Below are 20,889 nucleotides of genomic sequence, written 5' to 3'. Positions count from 1 at the left end.
CGGACATCCCGAACAGCCCTCTGAGCTAACTGGCAGTGATTTACTTTCACTTCTGACGCGGCATTCAACTTTGAACGCCGGGTCTAAAGGGTTAATAGCACGCGGCACCACGATCAGTGCTGCACACTATTAGCCACGGATCCCGGCCGTTGCTAGAACGGGAGCGTTATAGAACGGGAGCGGACTCATGACGTACCGGTACGTCATGGGTCCTTAACAGGTTAAAGGGGAACTCCGATGGAAACAAGTGGAAAACAAATGTTTTCAAATCAACTGGTGCCAGAAAGTTAAACAGATTTTCAAATTAATAATAAAGAAATTGAAGCTCAGGGTCTAGAATAAATGGTAAATAAATGTATTTATATTTATATATGAATTTACATAATGTTAAAATGTTATATGTGTACCGTGACTCACAGGGCCCTTGTGGGTCAGTGGAAACACAAATAGATCAATCAAAAATGGCAAAAATACATTAAAAATAAAACAATCTAAAATATGACAATACTTAAAATAGAGTTCACAGCGTAGAGACAGCACCGGCACAGCTGTGGCGACACCCTATTGTTCTATGAGCTCTCACGCGACCAAATGCTGGGAAAGCAGAGAGTGATGAGGTAATGCCGTCCGTGACAGACCGGGTGCTCAATCCTCTATTAGTATACAAAGTAGAATCCAGGAAGAGCAAAGAAATAAGGAGGCACTCACGGTTTTGTCGGGGTGACAGCAGGCTTCTTTATTTCAGGTGCGGCGTGCGATCATCGGCGTGGGACGCCAGACCAGTGCAGACAGGTAGTGACAAATGTTTCACGCCCCTTCTGGGCGTTTCTTCAGACTCCGCCCAGAAGAAACGCCCAGAAGGGGCGTGAAACATTTGTCACTACCTGTCTGCACTGGTCTGGCGTCCCACGCCGATGATCGCACGCCGCACCTGAAATAAAGAAGCCTGCTGTCACCCCGACAAAACCTTGAGTGCCTCCTAATTTCTTTGCTCTTCCTGGATACTTAAAATAGAATTAATAAAATGAATAATAGGCCACATGTCTGTGGTTATCCAGTTTGTAAAAGATGTCAGTATCACACGTTTAAAAAATAATCCCAATAAATATAGCAGCAAAAAATAGTAATGAATGAAATCTGTTGCTATTGGTAACGGTAATGTCCACAGAAATGATAACGTTTTATTTTTATTTTTATCAAAGCTCACTAATAGAGACTCGACCGACTCAATAGATATAGTGATGCTTTGAAGTAGATATAATGTTAGTGGTGGATACAATGTTAATAAGTAACAGATGGATTTGCTACAATGTAGCCCCGCTCTCAGAGCAGAGAGCTCGCTATTAGAGACTCTGCAGTCTCACACGTATACAGCGATGTGTGTGGGCTTTAGACAAGGGGACTGCAGCGCCTCAGAATGCAATCACATACATGGTACCTTATTAGAATGATAATCAATCAACAAAAAAGGGGGCCCCTCGGAGAAGGGAGGGTATATTAGACCATCCAACAATTGTGCCCACAAGGCACATTAATCCCTCTTTAATCCTTCACCAATAAAACTTAGCGTTTATTAAACTAATATAAAAAGTAGAGGGTGTGTGAAGTTAAAACTACAATCAACAATTCGGGCTTTATCTATATTCTCTCCAGTGGATCATTAACTCCTTTTCCATCCGGGACTAGTTGGTATATATATATATATATATATATATATATATATATATATATATATATATATATATGCACCATATGCTGGAGAGATTTTTTCCTTTTCAATACTGAGCCCAGTATTGACCAAGACTCAATGGGGGACATTTACTAATCTAGTCTATTCTGGGTATGCTTATAGACCAGCGTATGTGGTAGTCTCCTGTCTATTGTGCTCCTAATTTATCAAAGGTCTCACAGCCCTTGATAAATTCTGTGCTCAGACTTCAGGGTCTACAGCTTAAACTGCATTTAGACCTGCTCCAACATGGTCTGACATTTCAGCATATTTTGGGCAGATGCGACTTGTCGCACAAAAGTCGAACTTGATAAATTCAGCACCAATGCATTTTCCAATGCATTTCCGTCTAAAATAGACTTGCATGCATCATGTTCTAAAAATCCTCTAGAGCAAAAGTTGCAGAAAAGTCGCACATATTTAGACTGCGACTTTCTGTGAGACAAATTTAGACAGGAAAAACCAGTCTAAATCCTTTGATAAATCTCCCCCAATGTAACTATAGGGCAAAGACACCTGCAGTATGACTTTTTGCCTCTATTTATTCATTGTTTTATAGCCAGAGTGTATTGGTGCTTGTTAAAACCTAATTCTGCTGCATCCTACATGTTTCGCCACTCTGCGTGGCTTTATCAAGGATGAATTGAGTTCACTGTGACCACTTCCTCAGAGAGTTCCATAGTCTTACTGCTTTTACAGTAAATAATCCCCATCTGTGCTGGTAAAAAACCTTTCTTTCCTCTAGAGTATGCCCCCTTGTTATAGATATAGTTCTAGATATAAATAGGTAATGGGAGAGATCGCTGTGCCACTCCCTGATAAACTTATACATGGTTATTAGGTCACCCTAATGCTACAATATAAAGCAGTGAGTACACAGCCTGTAAAACAGTGCTTAATGTTGCTGTCCCCTCAAAATAACTCAAAACATAGCCATTAATGTCAAATTTTGGCAATAAAAGTGAGTACACCCCTATGTGGAAATGTCCAAATTGGGCCCATTAATCATTTTCCCTCCCTGGTATCATGTGACTCTTAGTGTTACAGGGTCTCAGGTGTGAATGGGGTGTAGGGTTCTTACATTTTGTGTTCTCGTTCTCACACTCTCTAATACTGGTCACTGGAAGTTTAACATGGTAAAGAACCCTCTTAAGGGTCTGGAAAAAAAATGAAACAAAATTGTTGCTCTACATGAAGATTGCCAAGACCCTGAAACTGAGCTGCAGTGTGATGGGCAAGATCAAACAGTGGTTTCCAGGACAGGTTCCACTCAGAACAGGCCTCTCATGGTTGACCAAAGAAGTTGAGTGCATGTGCACAATGTCATATCCAGATCTTGTCTTTAAAGAAATAGATGTAGGACTGCTGTCAGCATTGCTGCAAATGTTAAAGGGGCGGGGGCTCAGCCTATCAGTGCTCAGACCATACCCTGCACTCTGTATCACATTGGTCTGCATGGAGGTTATCCCAGAAGGAAGCCTCTACTATGATGCATAAGAAAGCCCATAAACAGTTTGCTGAAGACAATGAGACTAAGGGGGAGGATTACTGGAACCATGTCCTGTGGTCAGATCATGTCAAGTGTATGTGGGAGCAATCAGGTGAGGAGTACAAAGACAAGTACTTTAATGACGCCTGGTGATGGGAGTGTCATGGTCTGGGGCTGTGGGCACTGAGAAACTAGTTAATTGAGGGAACCATCAATGCCAACATGTACTGTGACATACTGAAGCAGAGCATGATCTTTTCCCTTCGGAAACTGAGACGTAGGGCAGTATTTCCAAAATGGCAACAACCCCAAACACATCTCCAAGACGACCAATGCCTTTCTAAAGAAGCTGAGGGTAAAGGTGATGGAATAGCCAAGCATGTCTTTAATGCTAAACCCTTCTGAGAATCTGTGGGGCATCCTTAAACAGAACGTGGGAGAGCGCATGGCCTCTAACATCCACCAGCTCCGTGATGTCCTCATGGACTCCAGTGGCAAATCTGGTGAACTCCATGTTAAAGAGGCTTAAAGGAGCACTGCAGTGTAAGGCTGGGTTCACACTACGTTTTTCAACTACGGTTCCCGCATCCGTTTTCTATCAAAAACCGTATGGGAAAAAAATGTATGGAACAGTATGGGAAAAAGTAAACCGTATGCGTTTTTAAACAGTATACTGTTTTTAAAAGTTCATACTGTTCCGTCCGTTTTTATTTAAAAAAAAAAAACATAAGTTTTTGAAAATTCTGTCCATTTTTAATGGGAGGGGTCTTGGGTGGGGACTTTAGGATGCAAATGCGCATGTGCAAAGAAAAAACGCCTACGGTTTTGCCATATGGAACCGTATACATGTGCGTTTCCCATTGACGTCCATGTTAAAAAAAAAAAAAGGTATGCGGTTGCAATACGGTTTTAAAACTGGAGTCAAAACCGTGGTCAAACACGGTTTGGAGTACTGTTTAAAAACGTATTGCAAGCAAACCGTACGCAACCATATGCATCAGGGTGCATACGGTTTGCAATGCTTTGCCTATGTATACGGTTTCCAATACCATTCCATACGTTTTCACTAATAAAAACGTATGCGGGAACTGTAGTTGAAAAACGTAGCGTGAACCCAGCCTTAGACATTTATCCCCTATCTGTAGGACAGGGGATAAGTCTCTTATCATGGGGGGTCCCTTCCCCCATACAGCTCTATGGGAGAGGCGGGGATGCACGAACACTGCATCTCCGCCTCTCCCATAGAGATACATGGAGGGCAAGTGTCGGCTGCGGTGTCATGCTGCGGCCGACACGCCTCCTGATGGGAGAGCGATGGCAAAGCCAGGGCCCTGTACAGGAGATCGCGGGGGTCCTGCGGGTAGGGGATAAGTCTCCTTTAAAGGGGTACTCCACCCCTAGACATCTTATCCCCTATCCAAAGGATAGGGGATAAGATGTCTGATTGCGGGGGTCCCGCCGCTGGGGACCCCCTGCAATATAGCATGCGGCACCCACCTGTTTCTGCTCCGGAAGCGCTGGAGGGTCTGGGTCCCAACCACGGGAACGGAAGATCGTGACGTCACGACTCCACCCCCGTGTGACCTCACGCCCGCCCCCTCAATGCAAGTCTATGGGAGGGGGTGTGACGGCAGTGCTGAAAATAATGGTGGCCTCACAAAATATTGACACTATGGGCCCATAATATTTTAAAAGATTTTTTTTACATCTTTTTTGTAAAATGGGAAAAGCAGGGAATTTTATTTTTTATTCGGGAGAGGCTTATTCACTTTTATGAAAACATTTTTGCTTTTTTTTTTTTTAGATCCCACAGGGGACTATTTATTGCAATCTTTAGATTCCTAATACTGATCAGTGTTATGCATAAGCATAGCACTGATCAGCATTATCTGCAATCTACTTCTCTGGTCTGCTTGAAGGCTAAATAAGGTCCACAGTGAAGATTAAAATTATCCAAGACCGGTAACAATAAATTATAAACAATCAATATATAAAGAAATGTACACAATATATGTGCAAAGCTAGCAAGTAAACAGATATGATCAACTATAAACATTCCAAACAAGGACAAGATAAAGTGCAAGTGTTATAGGCCAGGATTGTAAAGCTTGCCTAAAAATAATACAATATCTATCATGGGTGTAACATGTGAATACCAGCGAAGCGGAGTCAAGCAGTTTACCAAGTCCCGGAATGCCGCCATCAGCAATTTTCTTCAATAAAATTCACTACATTTGTGTAAATTGTTTTTGAGTAGCTCCATTGTTTTTTTTTTTATTGTTTTTTCATCTATAGGAGTCTATATTTGGGCTATATGCTACGTTTTTGGGTCATTTATGATGCTCCACATTGGTTAATGATATACAAATTTATACCATTAAGTTATAGTGTGGGTGAACCAGATTACAACTGAGGTATCATTACCCAGATCCGTGGTCCAGTTCTAGAGATAACCATTGTATTTGCCAATATTGTTAATCTGTAAATGACCGGCTTTGCGCAATGAAGAAGGGACCAGACATACCTAGAATCCCTGCCTCCATCCTCTCTGCTTTGATATGCCTGCCCAACTTGTGCTCAGGGTCCAATGAATATTCATGAGATGGCAGGGCATATCAGTGCAGAAACATTATTAGTCCTTTCTTATCGATTTCTTAGCTTAGGTCAGTGTAGGTCTCAAAGTCCGAGATGAAGTAAGATTGCACAAAAATTTAGGAGACTGCACAGAAATTTGCAACAATTTTAAATTGTTGCATTTGATAAACCAGCTACCTCTGCAAAAGTTAAATTTGACTTAAAGAGGTACTCCGCCCACAGGCATCTTATCCCCTATCAAAAGAATAGGGGATAAGATGTGCGATCGCCGGGGTCCCGCCGCTGGGACTTCCCACGATATCTGTACAGCACCCGGCATTCTAAACAGCCTGGTCACACTACGCCCCTTCCATTCATGTCTTAGGGAGGCGGCGTGACGGAGGAAACCACAAACCATGGCAGTCACAGAAGCCTTTAAAAGGCCTATTGCTGTCATGGGAACTAATCTGCCCCCCAAAGTGATTGGCATCTGGTGAAAGAAGCCCTAGAAGCCCCTTTCACCACTGATAGCAGCATCTAGATGGTTAAAAGGCTGGCACCACAATAATATTTAATGCTGATCTCTGCCTGCAGCTGTCACATATGGCTACCGAGCTCCCTCCATACATCCTACGACATCTCATCCCCTATCCAAAGGATAGGGGATAAGATGTCTGATCACGGGGGTCCCACCGCTGGGGACCCCCCGCAATATCTCATGCAGCACCCACCTGTGTGAGCTGCATGCAGCGCTGGAGGCTCCGAGTCTGAAGCCTCACAACCACGGGGCTGGAGTATCCTGACGTCATGACTCAAGTCTATGGAAGGGGGCGTTCTCTGGCCCCGTGGTCATGAGGCTTCAGACTCAGAGCCTCCAATGCTGTGTGCAGCTCTCACAGGAGGGTGCTGCATGAGAGATTGCGGGGGACCACAGCGGCGGGACCCCCGCGTTCAGACATCTAATCCCCTATCCTTTGGATAGGGAATAAGATGTCTTAGGGCCAGAGTACCCCTTTAACCCCTTAAGGACTCAGCCCATTTTGGCCTTAAGGACTCAGACAATTTAATTTTTACGTTTTCATTTTTTCCTCCTCGCCTTCTAAAAATCATAACTCTTTTATATTTTCATCCACAGACTAGTATGAGGGCTTGTTTTTTGCGCGACCAGTTGTCCTTTGTAATGACATCACTCATTATATCATAAAATGTATGGCGCAACCAAAAAACACTATTTTTGTGGGGAAATTAAAACGAAAAACGCAATTTTGCTAATTTTGGAAGGTTTTGTTTTCACGCCGTACAATTTATGGTAAAAGTGACGTGTGTTCTTTATTCTGAGGGTCAATACGATTAAAATGATACCCAATATTATATACTTTTATATTATTGTTGCGCTTAAAAAAAATCACAAACTTTTTAACCAAATTAGTACGTTTATAATCCCTTTATTTTGATGACCTCTAACTTTTTTATTTTTCCGTATAAGCGGCGGTATGGGGGCTCATTTTTTGCGCCATGATCTGTACTTTTTTTTGATACCACATTTGCATATAAAAAACTTTTAATACATTTTTTATAATTTGTTTTTTTAACAAAATGTATTAAAAAAGTAGGAATTTTGGACTTTTTTTATTTTTTTTCGTTCACGCCGTTCACCGTACGGGATCATTAACATTTTATTTTAATAGTTCGGACATTTACGCACGCGGTGATACCAAATATGTCTATAAAAAATGTTTTTTACGCTTTTTGGGGGTAAAATAGGAAAAAACGGACGTTTTACTTTTTTATTGGGGGAGGGGATTTTTCACTTTTTTTTTACTTTTACATTTTTTTACATTTTTTTTTACACTTGAATAGTCCCCATAGGGGACTATTCATAGCAATACCATGATTGCTAATACTGATCTGTTCTATGTATAGGACATAGAACAGATCAGTATTATCGGTCATCTCCTGCTCTGGTCTGCTCGATCACAGACCAGAGCAGGAGACGCCGGGAGACGCACGGAGGAAGGTGAGGGGACCTCCGTGCGGCGTTATGAATGATCGGATCCCCGCAGCAGCGCTGCGGGCGATCCGATCGTTCATTTAAATCGCGAACCGCCGCAGATGCCGGGATCTGTATTGATCCCGGCACCTGAGGGGTTAATGGCGGACGCCCGCGAGATCGCGGGCGTCGGCCATTGCCGGCGGGTCCCTGGCTGCGATCAGCAGCCGGGATCAGCCGCGCATGACACGGGCATCGCTCCGATGCCCGCGGTTATGCTTAGGACGTAAATGTACGTCCTGGTGCGTTAAGTACCACCTCACCAGGACGTACATTTACGTCCTGCGTCCTTAAGGGGTTAAGGCTATGTTCACACGGTGGGAATGTATGCATGGAAAATATCCGTGCGGACATTCCCCTGACAGGTCCCCTGTGGTCTGAGGAAGCGCTACCACCGCAAAATAGCTATCACCCACTTGGCGTCTCACGTGTCTGCACCTGACTTTTGTATGTCTTCCACTGAATAAAGTACAGCATTTAATTTATTTGGTAAGTGCTTCCATCATCTTTTCTACACATGATGTTGCATTTCTACGCTATTCTGGATTGAGCACCACCATATATGCACTTTCTTCACGGACTGCATGCCGCTTCTACGCCCAGGAGCTATATTAGGGTGCGTGCACACCACGTTTTTGCAATACAGTTCCCATATCAGGTTTTTGATGAAAAACGGATTCCTCAAAACCTGACTAAACTGTATCAAAATTTTAACCCATATATGGTTGAAAACCTTATACGGTTTTAAAATGATGTCCGGTTGCATCCGTTTTTTTAAGAAAAAACTGTATACGTTTTTAACTTTTGAATAAAGTTTCACTTGTTTGATTGAAATACCAAGAAAAAAAACTGTGCGAAGTAAAAAACTGTATGGTGAAAACCGGATGGAACCGTTCGCACATACAGTTCTGTACAGTTCCCATTGACTCCCATGTTTTAAAAAAACGTATACGGTTTAATACAGTTTTTCACCCGGACCAAAAAACGTGGTAGAGTACGGTTTTGGGTACGGGTAAACAAACGGACAAAACCGTATAAGACGCAAAACGGACTAAACCGGATGATGTGTTTGACATACGGTTTACAATGTTAAGTCAATGCATACGGTTTTCTATACAGTTCCATACGGTTTTGAACTTGAAACTGTATACGGGAACTGTATAGCAAAAACGTGGTGTGCATGCACCCTTATACAGCTGTAATAGTCAGTGCCGGCTGCTGCTGTTTCTACATACATTTGCATTCCCCTGACAGTGCTTGGAAATGCGCTGACTCATAGACGTGTCTATTCTTTCTGCGGACACCTGAATTTGAATTTCCATGGAGAAATTCTGCTATGTGAACAGTGCAGCAGAATCTCATTGAAATCAATGGGACTCTTCTGCTGCAGAATCTCTGTGCGGAATTCCGCACAGAAATTCCTTTGTGAGAACATAGCTTAGGGGTAAAGTCACACACAGTGCATCCAAAGCATATTTAACACTGCGGATTCTGTTACGAGCAGTCACATGGGGCTATCCCACCAGCATATACCTGTGTGTGAAGTAAGATTTGGAGGTGGGTTGATGCATCACAGTCATGACAGCTCACTGGGACCAACCTCCAAATGTTACTGCACACACAAGGTGGGGTTGCCCAGTATGTCTGCTCATAGCAGAATCCGCAGCGTATTTCCCTCAGCGTAATATATGTTGCAAATGCGCTGTGTGTGACCCTACCGTAAAGAAGTATTTCAGAGAGGTAATAATATGGTGCTGGGGGGGAAAAAAACATATACACACCTCATCCTGGTCCCCACGCAGCTTTTGTTTGCTTCAAATCAGAGAATTGAACGGAGGCAAACAGGAGCTGCAGGGGACCGATGCTAGTTAAGTATAGGTTTTTTTCTTTTATTGTTCTGCTGCTCTAGCACCCTATTATATATATATATATATATATATATATATATATACACACACACACACACACAGTAAAACCTCCCTTAGCAGCCGCCTCCCAATAGCAGCCAGTTTTTTGTTCCCTGGCAGAGTCCCATAAGACTTAAAGAGTACCTATCATCAACTGCACTCTTCCTAATCCCCCTCCCAATCTGTCCCTTACTCTAACTAACTTTATCACTGCACTTTTTTTTTTCAAAACCCCCTAAAAATACCTTAATTAATTGATTCTCGGCAGCTCAGTTATCTGCCTTGTGCCAAAAGCTGGGTAAGGCTGCATTCACACTATGGTTGCAACGTACGGCTGTGGGAGGGGAAAACCCTGCACTCCCGTACTCCAGCCGGACTGGCACCAAATTCCACTGACTTTAATGAGACGACTGGAGTCAAACCGTGACTCAGGTCGGCTCATTTCTGCCCCGTATCTGGTTTTGTGACTGGACCTAAAACAATAGTTTACTACGGTTTTAGGTCCGGTCACAAAACCAGATACGGGGCAGAAATGAGCCGACCGGAGTCACTGTTTGACTCCGGTCGGCTCATTAAAGTCAATGGAGTCCGGCCCTGGTCTGATTGGGATACGGGAGCGTGCGGTTTTCCCCTCCCCCAGCCGGATCAGGCAGCCGTACGCTACAACCGTAGTGTGAATGCAGCCTAACCCATAAGCCCTTTAACACGGCCATAATGTACCAGCATGTCATGGACAAATGATTAACCCCTGAAAGGGGTACTCCGCCTCTAGACATCTTATCCCCTATCCAAAGGATAGGGGATAAGATGTCAGATCGCTGGGTTCCCGCTGCTGGGGACCCCCGGGATCTCGGCTGCGGCACCCCACTATCATTACTGCACAGAGCAGACTCGCTCCGTGCGTAATGACGGGCAATACAGGGACCGGAGCATTGTTACATCACGGCTCCGCCCCCTCGTGACGTAACGGCCTGCCCCTCAATACAAGTCTATGGGAGGCCATCACGCCCCCTCCCATAGACTTGCATTAAGGGGGCGGCCGTGATGACACGAGGGGGCGGAACCGTGAAGTCACGATGCTCCAGCCCCTGTATCGCTAGTCATTACGCACGGAGCGAGTCTGCTCTGTGCAGTAATGATAGCGGGGTAAGGATAGGGGATAAGATGTCTAGGGGCGGAGTACTCCCTTAAGGACGGAGGGTTTTTTAGTTTTTGCATTCAATTTTGCACCTAAAAATCCATATGATGGCCCTTTTTTTTGCGCCACCAATTCTACTTTGTAATGACGTCAGTCATTTTACCCCAAAATCTACTGTGAAACAAAAAAAAAATGATTGTGCGACAAAATAGAAGAAAAAACGCCATTTTGTAAATTTTGGGGGCTTCCGTTTCTACCCAATACATTTTTCGTTAAAAATGACACATTCTCTTTATTCTGTAGGTCCATACGATTAAAATGATACCCTACTTATATAGGTTTGATTTTGTAGTACTTCTGAAAAAAAATCATAACTACATGCAGGGAAATTTATACGTTTAAAATTGTCCTATTCTGACCCCTATAACTTTTTTATTTTGTCCATGTAAGGGGTGGTATTGGGGCTCATTTTTGCACTGTGATCTGAAGTTTTTATCATTACCATTTTTGTTTTGATCGGACTTTTTGATCGCTTTTTATTAATTTTTTTATGGTATAAAAAGTTACCAAAAATACGCTATTTTGGACTTTGGAATTTTTTTCCGCATACGCCATTGACCGTGCGGTTTAATTAATTATATATTTTTATAGTTCGGACATTTACACACGCAGCGAAACCACATATGTTTATTTTTATTTACACAGTTTTTTTTTTTATTGGGAAAAGGGGGTGATTCAAACTTTTATTAGGGAAGGGGTTAAATGATCTTTATTAACTTTTTTTTCAACTTTTTTTTTTTGCAATATTATAGCCTCAATAGGGGACTATAACATGCAGTACATTGATTCAATACACAGATCACTGCCATTGCATTGCAATAACAGGGATCAGTGTTATCGGCAGTTGATTGCTCAAGCATGGATTTCAGGCTTGGAGCAATAAATGGCCGACCTGCTGAGCGAGCATCATAAACATCTATATGCGTTAAGGGGTTAATGAAGCACTTTTTTTTTTTGCTTACAAATAGAGATGAGCTAACTTACAGTAATTCGATTTGTCACAAACTTCTCTGCTCGGCAGTTGCTCACTTTAGCCTGCATAAATTAGTTCAGCTTTCAGGTGCTCCGGTGGCTGGATACTCTCTCCTAGGACTGTATCCACCTTTTCAAGCCCACCGAAGCACCTGAAAGCTGAACTCATTTATGCAGGCTAAAGTAAGCAACTGCCGAGCAGAGAAGTTCATAACGAATCGAATTACTGGAAGTTCGCTAATCTCTACTTACAAACATGTAAGGCTGTCCAGGCATTCTGGGAGTTGTAGTTTTCCAACAGCTGGAGGCACCCTGGTTGGGAAACACTGGTGTAGGTAAATGATTTTGATCCAACTTTATATTGTGTGGAACTAATGTGTACAAGCTCCAAAGATATTAAAAGGTCGCAGGGCATTTGACAGATTTTACCCAGGTAAACATTTCCTAAAATTTCACTTCAGGACACCATTTTCTAAGGTTTACTCATTTCACCAAACGTGGAGACCTTTCATTCTGTAGCACAAAATGTACAAAAAATACAGTGTCAAACCAATGAGTATCACTACATTGCTAAAGACTGGGAAGCAGATAACAAAATGGAACAGGAGCGCTTCCATGTGTAGGATCTGGAAATAAATGCATCAAAAGTGAATATTATGCTCACACTGTATAGTTGTGCAATGACCCAGGCACAACGCTCACAGGATATGACAGAGATCACACTGAAGGTGCTACACGGCTGCTGCAGGCGTCCCACGCCGGGCTGGCATGCAATGGATACTGAATCAAGTACAATAGAAAAGTTTTGGAAGTAATCCCGTGCTGCCAAATCTTAGGAACAGGGTAAGAACCACAATGTATAACTTGTAAACTCTTTATTAATACATACAACGCGTTTCAGGGCCGGGATGGCCCTTTCAACAGGCATGCAAATGAAACTAAAAAGCCGGCACATATCGTAAACCTATGACCAATAACGGAAATGACGACAGTATGGAGTAACAGAATAAAAAACATTCCAAACAGACGGAAATAGCAGCAAAAAAATTCATATAAAAAGATCATATAGCATAAAAGCAGCAATATCTCTAAAAATATATAATAAATGCAATATAAAACAATCATCTCACAGTTCTCTCGGTCATCTCATTTAATCCCTTGGGGCTCAAAGTGTTAATTTTAAAAATCCAGAAGGATTCACGTTGTTGTAAACGGTTTGAACCGTCCTCAGGGATAGAATCTATTACGCATAAAGACAGACCTTGTGTATCCCCGCCACGTACTAATGTTACATGGCGTGATAGACTGTGGAGCATAAATGTATTATTAATATTAAAACGATGTTTATTCATTCTAGCACGCAAAGTTTGTGTGGTACGGTCGACATATTGAATGCCGCACATTCATGTTAGTAAATATACCACATGATGATAAACAATTAGCAGAAGTTTTTAATGTAAATTTCTCGCCTGTAGATTTTGATAAAAAATCCTTAGTGCCTCCTCGTGGTATCCAGGAGCAACAAAGGCACCTAGCATTATTACATGCAAAGGTGCCTGCAGCCACTGGGCCCCTAAGGGAGGCAATTTGTTTCTGTTTATTACATTTCTTTATTCGACTAGGTACCAAATAATTATGTAATGGTTTAGCTCTTCGAAAAGTAAGAACTGGTTTCTGTGGAATCACCGGTTTTAAAATCGGGTCCAAAAGGAGAATGGACCAGTGTTTGGACAGAATTTTTCAAATATTATTAGTGCAAGAATTATAATTTGTTAAAAAGTTAAACTTTCTGCTAGAATTATTTTTATTTTGGGGTTTTTTGCTTCTATTGTGGTAATTTATTAAGTTTTTTTGTTGTAGTTTGTTCACTTTATTAAAAGCATCTTTTAAAACTTTTTTAGGATATCCCTTTTTTGAATTTTAAAATCCCTGTCGGAACTACAGTTTTTTCTTATTTGTCGATATTGGCCATATGGAATATTTTTTACCTATTTAGGGTAATGGCAACTAGAAAAATTTAAAAAACTGTTTACATCAACTTTTTAACCTGTTAAGGACCAAGCACGTACCGGTACGTCCTGAGTCTGCTCCCGTTCTATAACGTGGGGCCACGGCGTGGCCCCGCGTCATAGTGGGTCGGGCCTGGCACCTAGCAACGGCTGGGACCCATGGCTAATAGCGCTCGGCACTTATCGCAGTGCCGCGTGCTATTAACTCTTTAGATGCGGCGTTCAAAGTGAAACTAAACTACCCCTGGCTAGCTCAGCGGGCTGTTCGGGATCGCCGCAGTAAAATTGCGGCATCCCAAACAGCTGTAGAACAGCAGGAGGGTCCCTTATCTTGCCTCCTGTTGTCCGATCGCTGAATGACTGCTCAGTGCCTGAGATCCAGGCATGAGCATTCAAGCGGCAGAATCATTGATCAATAGTTTCCTATGAGAAACCATTGATCAATGTAAAAGATCAGTATGTGCAGTGTTATAGCCCCCTATGGGAGCTATAACATTGCAAAAAAAAAGTGAATAAAGATCATTTAACCCCTTCTGTAATAAAAGTTTGAATCACCCCCCTTTTCCCATAAAAAAAAAAGTGTAAATAAAAATATCTGGTATCACCGCGTGCAGAAATGTCCGAATTAGAAAAATATATAGTTAATTAAACCGCACGGTCAATGTCGTACCTGCAAAAAAATTCCAAAGTCCAAAATTGTGTATTTTTGGTCACTTTTTATATAATGAAAAAATGAATAAAAAGTGATCAAAAAGTCCGATCAATACAAAAATGGTACCGCTAAAAACTTCAGATCATGGTGCAAAAAATGAGCCCTCAAACCGCCCAATACGTGGAAAAATAAAAAGGTTATAGGGGTCAGAAGATAATTTTAAACGTATAAATTTTCCTGCATGTAGTTATGATTTTTTCCAGAAGTACGACAAAATCAAACCTATATAAGTAGGGTATCATTTTAACCGTATGGACCTACAGAATAAAGATAAGGTGTCATTTTTACTGAAAAATGTACTGCGTAAAAACAGAAGCCCCCAAATGTTACAAAATTGTGTTTTTTCTTCAATTTTGGTTAACAATGATTTTTTTTCCGTTTCGTCGAAGATTTTTGGGTAAAACGACTGATGTCATTACAGAGCAGAATTGGTGGCGCAAAAAATAAGCCATCATATGGATTTTTAGGTGCAAAATTGAAAGAGGTATGATTTTTTAAAGGTAAGGAGGAAAAAATCAAAGTGCAAAAACGGAAAACCCCGGGTCCTTAAAGGGTAGCTCCCACCATCCTATATATTTTTTTTCTATCCCTGCCTATTGCACATCTATCCCTAACCCCCTCCCTGCTTTTATTTTTTTTTTTTACTATATTAAAAATAACTTTTTGTCTGCCTGGTAGTGTGCTCACTACCAGGCAGACTTCCCCAGCAGGCACCACGTCACTGATGCCTGCTGGGGCCGACTTCCGCCCTTAGTTCACCTATACAGGCTGCCTCCAGCTGTTTCACCACTACAACTCCCAGCTTGCCCTGACATCTATTGGCTGTCAGGGCATGCTGGGAGTTGTAGTAGTGAAACAGCTGGAGGCACCCTGTGTAGATGAACTATAAGTTAGTGCCACGTGGCGCTCCCCCGTTCCCTCCATCACACCGCAACCCCCCCCCCCCCCACCCTGTTCAGAAACTCGGAACCCCGCTTTCCTTACTGATACTGCAGAGTTCGGCAGCGGGCAGCGGTGATGACATGTGCGGGAGGAGTGGCCTCCCAGCCAATGGCCGGGGAGCCAATGCGCTTTGCTCCCGCCTGTCTGATTGACAGGCAGGGAGTGAGCGCAGTGTAAATGAATTAGGACCAATTGCCTGGCCGCAATCGGTCCGAATTCAGGGGTGACGTCACGCCGTGCTGCAGCCGGCCACTAGGAGGGAGACCCCTAGTGGCCGTTTTTCAAACGTAAAATTCACCCTGAAAATGAAAAAATAAATAAATAATGAAAATATATTACAGTTATGTTGTAGTACGTAAGTATTTGATATACATAAAAAAGTATCTAGATGTGCTAATCATTTTGAATCCTCACGGAAACTGCTCTATAGGTGGTATTATACCCCTGCCCGTCTGGCTAAAATGTACTCCTTATCCTCTAATTCCTGTTGGAGATGTGGCAAAGAAGTAGGTACCTTAATGCATCTATGGTGGACATGCGATTCTATTCGTCCTTTATGGTCGAATATCAAACGTTTACTAGATCATCTTCTTCCTACCCCTGTTAGATGGGGTCCGGAAGTGGCCTTGCTATCCTTGACCCTAGAAAATATACCTAGAGACCAATTGATTATTATTTATCATGTCCTTACAGTGACAAGAATCTCCATTGCGCGGTGTTGGAAATCGGTAGATATTCCAGATATTGCAATTATTAAAGCTACGACGCATCGCAATCTGGTACTAGAGGGGCTTATTGCTAGACATCAGGGGCAACTGATAGGTACTGATAGATGGAATAAGTGGGCGGAATTTATCAAAAGGATCTAATATGTAAGAGATTTATATGTATGCAGAACATATTTAGTTTGAACCCTGGCTTCTTTTTTTCTTTGCTCCCTTTTTCTTGTATTTTTTTATTTATTTTCTCTTATGCTTTTCCTTTTATGTTCCTTAAATTGTATATTGCATTGCTTTGCAGATCCACTTAGGTATTCTATTGTTTGCATATTCTGTGTGTTGCTTGCTCTTTAAAGTAAGAGTTGTAATTTTATGTTAAATAGTTTAAAATAAAAAAAATTATATAAAAAAAAAAAGTACTACAACATATCAAAAAATAAAGTTGGTGACAGTGCCCAGTCTAAAAAAACAATATTGTCAGATGAAAAATTGGGGGTAAATACTAAGCCCCAATCGTTGTCATTGAGGTGTTTCACAAATTGGTGTGCCTCCATCTCACTGCCATTCCATATCAACAATAAATCGTCTATAAATTGACTGTAAAATAGGATCTGGGCTCCATACCAGCGGGACTGTGCGATATTTAGGGACTCGAGTGTTGCTGTGTAAGAGGGGGCGTGAAAGAGGAGGGGGCGTGAAAGAAGAGTTTCAAAAACTGTGATTATCTGTTGTGCGGAGTGAATCTGTGGAGTGGGTGCGACTGCCTATAGCCCACATTCATATTTTGGGTAAGTTTTTCTCTTTTGCACATAGTGGGATAACTGTTAGAGTTTAAACACCCTTTTTCATTATTTTTTTTTTCTCTGTGCCACCTCTAGGGGGAGGAGGAGTAGATTGGGCACAGGTGTATAAATCTTAGCTTGGGACTCTTACTGAGAGCTTGCTCTTTCTGAGTGTTGCTGTATAAGAGGGGGCGTGAAAGAGGAGTTTCAAAAACTGGAGTTTGAAAGCAGGAGGTTGAGATCGCTGTGAGTTTTAATTTTTGAACCCACAAGGTCTACAAAAAAATTAAGTGTAATTTTGACTGTCTGTTTTTTCCTATACATTTGTGAAATCCCCATAACTAGATGGCCTCCATGTTGGAAAATGCAGTCCAATGTACATCCTGTTCAATGTATGCAATCCTTGAACAACAGTTTGAGGGTGCATATTGTTGTGCGAGGTGTGTGCTAGTTGTCAGTTTGGAAGCCCAGATCCTGCATCTAGAGGGGGGACTCGCAACAATGAGAAGCATTAACAACATGGAGAGGAGTCTCCTGCTCACTGAGCAGGCACTCTCGGGAATAGAGGTGGGGGAGGACAGTGGGACGGAGTTGCAGGACAGTCAGGCAGTTAGCTGGGTTACAGTTAGAAAGAGGGGTAGGGGAAAAAGTGTCAGGGAGGCTAGTCCTGAACTGGCACCCCCCAACAAGTTTGCCCGCTTGGCAGATGAGGGGGATGCCATTACAGAGCTAGCAGAACTGCAGCAGGATACCGCCTCTGACCGCCAGGGGGGTGTCTGCTCCAGTAAGGAGGGAGGGAGGAGTACAGGGCAGGCCAGACAGGTACTAGTGGTGGGGGACTCAATTATTAGGGGGACAGACAGGGCAATCTGTCACAAAGACCGGGATCGCCGAACAGTGTGTTGTCTGCCTGGCGCACGAGTTCGGCACATCGCGGATCGGGTTGACAGGTTGTTGGGCGGGGCTGGAGAGGACCCAGCAGTCATGGTACATATTGGCACCAATGACAATGAAATACTACCAGTACCACGAGCCGCACCAGAGAGGCAGCGGGAGATCAGGGAGGTAAACAAGTGGCTCAGAAGCTGGTGTAGGAAGGAAGGGTTTGGGTTCATGGAGAACTGGGCTGACTTCGCTGTCGGTTACCGGCTCTACCGTAGGGACGGGCTGCACCTCAATGGGGAGGGTGCAGCTTTGCTTGGGGAGAAGATGGCTAGAAGGGTGGAGGAGTGTTTAAACTAGGGACTTGGGGGGAGGGAACCAACAGCAAAGAGGGGGAAGATAGTGTAGATAGAGAGGTGGGAATTATAAATGTACCTGGGGTGGAGCGGAGGGAGGGGTTAGAATAGTTAATAGGAATATGCTTCATAGGAAAATAAAACTTACACCCTTGAATCCCATTAACCCCAATAACATAAAGGATGGAAATGTAAAGTGTATGTTCACAAATGCCAGAAGCCTAGAAAATAAAATGGGGGAGCTTGAGGCCTTGATACTGGAGGAACATATTGATATAGTTGGGGTCACTGAGACATGGCTGGACTCCTCGCATGACTGGGCTGTCAATCTGCAGGGGTTTACATTGTTTCGCAAGGATAGAATGAACAGAAAAGGTGGTGGAGTCTGTCTGTATGTAAGAAGTGGTATGAAAGTCAGTGTGAACGATGCCATAGTGTGTGATGATTCTGAGGATGTGGAATCACTGTGGGTAGAATTACAAAAGGAGGCAAATACTGAAAAAATAGTATTTGGTGTAATCTACAGACCCCCTAATATCACTGAAGAGATAGAAGTTCGGCTTCATAAACAAATAGAGAGGGCCGCCCAGGCAGGTACAGTGGTAATAATGGGAGATTTTAACTATCCAGATATAGATTGGGGTCCGGGGTTGGCTAAAACTACAAAGGGGCGACAATTCCTAAATTTATTGCAGGATAATTTTATGGGCCAGTTTGTAAAGGACCCAACAAGAAGTGATGCCTTGTTGGATCTGATCATTTCCAACAATGCAGAGCTGGTTGGTAATGTAACTGTGAGGGAAAACCTTGGTAATAGCGACCACAATATAGTTACTTTTGACTTAAAATGTAGAAAACAAAGACAGGCGGGGAAGGCAAAAACATATAACTTTAAAAAGGCAAATTTCCCTTGGCTGAGGGCTGCACTACAGGACATAGACTGGGGGGAGGTGTTGTCAAATACTGATACAGAAGGTAAATGGGACATCTTTAAATCAACTCTAAATAACTATACAGCTAAATATATACCAAAGGGGAACAAATATAAACGATTAAAACTAAATCCTACATGGCTGACACATGATGTTAAAAGAGCAATAAACAACAAAAAAATAGCCTTCAAAAAATACAAATCTGATGGGTCAGCTATAACATTTAAACAGTACAAGGAGCTTAATAAAATCTGTAAAAATGTAATAAAAACAGCAAAAATTCAAAATGAGAGACAGGTGGCCAAAGAAAGCAAAACTAATCCTAAATATTTTTTTAGATATATAAATGCAAAAAAACCAAGGACAGAGCATGTAGGACCCCTTAATAATGTTAATGGGGAGGTTGTCACAGGCGATCAAGAGAAGGCGGAGCTACTGAATGGGTTCTTTAGTTCTGTATACACTATGGAAGAAGGAGCTGACATTGGCCAGGTCAGTGCTGGTAACACATCATGTAATGTACTGAACTGGCTTAATGTAGAGATGGTACAAGGTAAGTTAAGTGATATAAATGTAAGCAAATCCCCAGGACCGGATGGACTACACCCAAGAGTTCTTAGAGAGGTAAGTTCAGTAATATCTGAACCCCTGTTCATGATATTTAGAGATTCTCTGGTGTCTGGTATTGTGCCAAGGGACTGGCGCAAGGCGAATGTGGTGCCAATCTTCAAAAAGGGCTCTAGGTCTTCCCCAGGAAACTATAGACCGGTAAGTTTAACGTGCATTGTGGGTAAATTGTTTGAAGGACTTATAAGGGATTACATACAGGAATACATAGGGGATAATTGTATTATAAGTGATAGCCAGCATGGGTTTACTAAGGATAGAAGTTGTCAAACCAATCTAATTTGCTTTTATGAAGAGGTGAGTAGAAGCCTTTACAGAGGAATGGCTGTGGATATAGTGTTTCTGGATTTTGCTAAAGCGTTTGATACTGTCCCTCATAGATGTCTGACAGGTAAGTTAAGGTCTTTGGGTTTGGAAATTTTAGTTTGTAACTGGATTGAACACTGGCTCATGGATCGTACCCAGAGAGTGGTGGTCAATGATTTGTACTCTGATTGGTCCCCGGTAATTAGTGGTGTACCCCAAGGTTCAGTACTGGGACCGCTGTAGTTTAATTTATTTATCAATGATATAGAGGATGGTATTAACAGCTCTGTTTCTATCTTTGCAGATGACACCAAGCTTTGTAGCACAGTACAGTCTATAGAGGATGTGCATAAGTTACAAGATGACTTGGATAGACTAAGTGTCTGGGCATCCACTTGGCAAATGAGGTTCAATGTGGATAAATGTAAAGTTATGCATCTGGGTACTAATAACCTGCATGCATCGTATGTCTTAGGGGGGATTAGACTGGCAGAGTCACTGGTAGAGAAGGATCTGGGTGTACTTGTAGATCACAGACTACAGAATAGCATGCAATGTCAGGCTGCTGCTTCCAAAGCCGGCAGGATATTGTCATGTATAAAAAGAGGCATGGACTCAAGGGACAGGGACATAATACTCCCCCTTTATAAAGCATTGGTACGGCCTCACCTGGAATATGCTGTTCAGTTTTGGGCACCTGTCC

The sequence above is a fragment of the Hyla sarda genome, chromosome 2 (genome assembly GCF_029499605.1).
Source record: "Hyla sarda isolate aHylSar1 chromosome 2, aHylSar1.hap1, whole genome shotgun sequence".
In the NCBI taxonomy this organism is placed as follows: Eukaryota; Metazoa; Chordata; class Amphibia; order Anura; family Hylidae; genus Hyla; species Hyla sarda.
The sequence above is the reverse complement of the archived record's forward strand: the minus strand, read 5'-3'. Positions refer to the sequence as shown.